This window comes from Kryptolebias marmoratus, linkage group LG16 (assembly GCF_001649575.2).
Source record: "Kryptolebias marmoratus isolate JLee-2015 linkage group LG16, ASM164957v2, whole genome shotgun sequence".
NCBI classification, from domain to species: Eukaryota; Metazoa; Chordata; class Actinopteri; order Cyprinodontiformes; family Rivulidae; genus Kryptolebias; species Kryptolebias marmoratus.
Window position 1 is genome coordinate 2,172,923 of NC_051445.1, and position 5,524 is coordinate 2,178,446.

Here is a 5,524-nt window from a genome sequence, read left to right on the forward strand (position 1 = left end):
TCCTCCCACCCGTCCTCCCACCCGTCCTCTCACCCGTCCTCCCACCCGTCCTCCCACCTGTCCTCCCACCTGTCCAGTCCCGGTCCAGGAGGACCTCTGTCCTGCAGGTCTTCAGGTTCTACAGAAGCCCGTTAACCACTCAGCCTCCAGAACCAGGACAGTTGTCTCCATGTGTCCCTGTGATGGACCGGAGACCTGTCCAGGTGTCCCCCGCCTCCGCCTGCTGGGGACAGACAGCAGCTCCAAACGTGAAGCTTAAAGACGGGGAGAAGCCGAGGGTGGATGCTGCTTAAAGGACCAGTTCGGCCATTTTGAAGTAGGTTTAAGTGGTGATGAGCTAACGGCTAGTCTGAATGCTTCAGGGGCTCAAATCTGACAGGAAATGCAGATTTCTGCTGGAAAACAAAAACTACAGATGGTTCCGATGACCCACAACAACCCATGAAGACAACTAGTTAAATAACTTATTTAACTTGTTAGACAGACAGAATAAACGGATCTGTTAGCATGCTAGCTAGATTAGCCAAACTCATTAGCTCACTAAATAAACAGCTAGTTGGAAATCTTCACAGTTAGCTCCTTTATTAAATTTAAACACAGATCCAGAAGCAGAAATTAAGAATAATAACTGAAACTTTAAAGCTGTTATTAGTTTACAGCAGCACAAACTTTCACCGGTTTGTTTCTTATTTAGACCTTTAAACACATATTTTAAACATTACATGTTTATTTAGGCAGAAATATAAAATCCCTGTCGGCCGTGACCGCCGGATGCACCGGAAGTGTTACAGCTGGCTTCCAGCGTTTCTTTTCACGCTTGTAGAATTTCACTTCATGTAAATCTGTCAGAAGTTTAAAAGTTTATAAAATGTTGGTTTTTATAAACTGTAAAATGTTTAAAAACAGCAGAAATTCATCCGTCCTGCTTCAAAATGGCCGAACTACCACTTTAAGAAACTCCTGACGCCGTCAATGACGATCGGAGAAGCTACAGCGTCCTGAAGCAGAAAAAGCTGAGTCATGTTTAGTGAACGTTTAAAAGCGTGACGACGGCGGCAGCGTTAGCGTGCACGACGTGCACGTCACGTTTGTTTGAAGCAGGAACTCCTTGAATCACGGCAGCTCAGCGGACGGGTTTGACAGGGACAGAGACGCGTGTGGACACTTTGACGGGGACAGAGACGCGTGTGGACACTTTGACGGGGACAGAGACGCGTGTGGACACTTCAGATTTGCTCAGGGACCGGCTGTCACATCCCATCATCGCCACGCCGCCGCCGCTCGCCAACAGGGCCGCCAGCCTCAGCGTTCGGGGCGCCGATGAGCGAAGATCCTGATTGGTTTGGAAAACTGAAAGTGCGACGATCAAACGATAGCTGCGGCAGCGTCCGAGTTTTTTATTTTTAACGTCGAAGCTCAGAGACGATTCTTCCGTCAGTCATTCGTTCATTTACTCACTCACTCACGGGTGAACTTGTCAGCGTAAATAATCAGCTAATTGGCTCAGGACGGTTCTGCTGTGTGCGCTGAAAAATAAAAAGGTCCCCGGAGAGACGAACTCATAAACTCCCCTCCAGCTGGGAGCTGCACGTGTGTGCACGTGTGCGCGCACGTGTGTGTGCACGTGTAAACAGGAAGACACGGGAAGCAAACATAATAAAGGTGAAAGGGTGAAACGTTACAGAGCTGAGACGATTGGAAGTTCAGACATTATGAAGCGTCTTTAAACCCAACATTCATCCTGTCACCTGACGGGTGGAGGGGGCGGGGTTACAGGTGGGGTCTGTTAGAGGTCAGGTCAGACTTTAAATCACAGGAAAAAAGATGAATTTTCCACTGAAGTCTGAGCGTTGTGTGCACTCCTGGCCGTGCACATTATTTCAGCCCCTCGTTTATGGAGTACACTCTTGAAATAAGATTCGGGACAGTTTTCCAGTAATCACCATCGTCCAGGTGTCAAAGGACAGGCGTCCCAGCTCAGACACTCTGGACTTGTTGCACAGAAATGTTCAAAACCCAACGGAGGAAATCAAACGTCACAAGACCTGCTGCTGCGTCCGTCATGAACGCTGGTCGTCCAATCAGAGCCCGCCTTTAGCAACATCCAACCGTCTCTTTCAGGAGATTACAAGTCTGAAGGGGGGGCTGCTGAGGTGGGAATGACGTGGATTTGCAAGCTGAGTTCAGTGAGTCTGCAAAGACAAGTTTACGTGTTTTCTTGCCGTTCTGAGTCACCATCTGGTCTCTAAGAGTCCCAGCTGAGTCCTCAGGATCCTCGGCTCGGCGGTCGGACACGCAGCTAATAGTCTGTCAGTTCGCGCTGCGTGTTCTTCTTACACGTTAAAAGGAAAGACTTCAGAGTGAACACCTTCATGTTCAGATCTGTTTAAACCCGAACTTCACCGCTGACCTTCACCGTCCAACAGCTGTTGGACCCCCCCCGTCATAAACGCCAGTCGTCCCCCGAGCCGAGCCGAGCCGAGCCTCGTCAGCCTTCAGGGACGCCGGCACCGTTGTCTGTCAACACGAACGCACAGACGGGGACCAAACAATCTTCCCAGGAGTAATTATTATTATTAGCACTCGGAGCTGCACCAAGTCCCTGAAGGTCTCCGACAACGAACACCCACACGGCTGCCGTGACAGGCGCTTATCCGGGGATCACAGCGAGTCAGCTTGACGTTAATACCCAAGCTAATAACGGCTGCCAAGTGGAGCCGACGCCGAGCTAATAGCAGCGGTGAGGGACAGGCGGCTGAAACCGTGGGGACACGCGTCACTCACACTTGGCCGTCCGGAGGCCGGGTCCTCGGCTTGTAATTAGTAGCCGGTGACAACAAGGCTCAACAGAGGCGAAGCAGCATGCCAAGCAGGTCCATGAGGGTCTGGGCCGTAATAATTACCAGTCAGAGAAACAATCAGCCCCGAGAGCGGAAGATTCTATTACATCCAGGCTGCCATCGGCGTTCCCGTTCCTGGAAAACAACAAACGCTTCGAGATCTTTTCAATGCTGTTCTCAGGTTCTTCTTCACAACGATAACGTTCCACCGGCCCACTCTTTTATTTGTGTTTCTACCTGTGGACGGTCTCAGGGTCAGGCGACAGCCGGGGGACACCCTGGACATGTCTCCTGTCCATCACAGGACCAGAGACGAGGGCTTGTCTCATGCCTGCATGTGGTGAACATGTAACCCCACACAGAAAGGCCTGAAGGCTTCTTCCTACAACCACTGCCCCACTACATCCGAAACATATGAGCCGAGAACATCGAGGTCAGCTCACAGGTCAGAGGTCAGAGGTCAGAGCTGATCTCCCTCAGGGTTCCAGGTCTGAAAACAGAACCATCATCCATCCATCCATCCATCATCCAACCATCCATCCATCCATTCATCCATCCATCCATCATCCAACCATCCATCCATCCATCATCTATCCATCCATCATCCATCCATCCATCCATCATCCATCCATCCATCATCCATCCATCATCCATCCATCCTCCATCCATCAATCCATCCATCATCCATCCATCCAGTGTCCAACCACCATTCATCTGTCCATCTACCATCCATCCATCATCCAACCATCCATCCATCCATCATCCATCCATCTATCTATCATCCAACATCCATCAAACCCTACATGGATCCATCCATCCATCTACCACCATCTGTCCAACCACCATCCATCCATCCCCCATCCAACATGCATCCATCCACCGTCCAACCACCATCTATCCATCGTCCATCCATCCATCCACAGTGACAGGTGGGGACACCTGGACAGGTCGGTGCGTCAACATTTAAAGTGAACCAAACCGCCTCGTGTCTCTTCACGCTCATATTCACACCATTTGAACTCCTGATGTTAGATTCTGTGTGACAGAAATGTTTGACTCAGTTTCTTATTTACTGAAAATAAAAATAACTTGTTTGTAAAACATTTACATCTGTGTCTGTTTCTTTTCCTTTGTTTTATTTACAACAAATAAAGACAAGAACCCGACTGAACAGAGAGCTGGCTGTGATAATAAGGAGAGCGAGTTGACAAAGATCTCTGTTATGAGACCTCCCAGTGCGGCTGTTGGTGCTACACAGTATCTAAAGCCGAACCCTCGCTGCACCGAGCCCAGGGGCTGATGGGAGTCCTCCGGGGAACCATTAGTGAACGGATCGTCAACGCGGCGAGCAGGGAGAACGTGCAATTCATGGGAGAGCGCCGAAAGAACTCACAACACTCTAACAACACCTGTCACCCCTGCGCCTAATGAGAAACACAATTAGCAATTAACAGTGCAATCTGTCAGGGCTAATACCTGCCTCCCTGCACACACACACACACACACACAGGAGGGGGGAGGACCAGCCCCCGTTTATCAGCACTTCCGTGCAGGTATGAAATGAGCCCAAACAAGAGGATCAATTAGACGGGTGATGTAATGTTGTGAAACCTAAGCTGATGCTCCTCACCGACGCTTCGCGGGGACTTAAAAAAAAAGATTTTTATCACCCAGCAGGAAGTGAACCTTCAGGCAGAGCGAGCTGAACGGTGACCGCAGCTCGGCGTTTCAGCCGGTCAGAACTGCAGTCAGGGCAACCGAGACGTTTAAACAGCAGCTGAGAGCCGAAGGAATGCATATCGCCCGCCGCCTCACGCTGAAGTCTGAAAACTAAATCCATCTTCTGCTGACGTTCTGGTGGATCTGATGAGATTTTCTCGGGTCGTGGGAAACGAGTCAGCGCTCAGAGAAGCTACTACCACACCCAAACTCCCAAAACACACAAAAGATCAGCAGCTGGAGCCATTTTTGTGTTGATTAACTGCGGTGGCCATCATGGGTTGAATCTAAAAGTTTTAGACGAGAATCTAAGAATTAATTTGAGTTTCAATAAAAACTGAACCAGTTTATTACCAAAGTTCTGATAAAAGAACAATCCTTTCATTTAATGTGCAGAACTCAACCAATGTGTTTAAGCTGTGGCGGCCATCTTGAATGGGTTTGACTCCAAAAGTCAGCCTGCTGTAGATGTAATGTTTCTATAAAATCCATCCTGTGGCTCGTCAGATATTTAGCTAACAGAAAAGTCTTCCTGTGACCTGTTGGAGGAAACTCTGTTAGTAAAACATCAGACGGATCTAAGAAATCTGATAGACTGTTGGAATCAACCCAATTAAAGATGGCCGCCCCAGCTCACTGACATCAGGCCTCTGAAGAGAAGTGGAAACAGAGACGGAGCTAAAGCTGCGACTTCACCTTAAATCTTTAGATCATTTGAACCTAAATCTCCGGCATGAAAGGCGGTGGGTAGAGCTGGGCGATATAACGATACATATCGTGGGGATGATAGAAAAGTGTCTATGGTGATATATTTTCTTCTATCGTTTCTATCATAATTGTATCAATGATTCATGTAAATATTTCATAACGTAGGCTACGACGAATGTATTAGTGTTGTCACTTTGCATACATTCAGTTTATATAAGTGATAAATAATAAGAAAAAATAACTATTTTGCAAAGAAC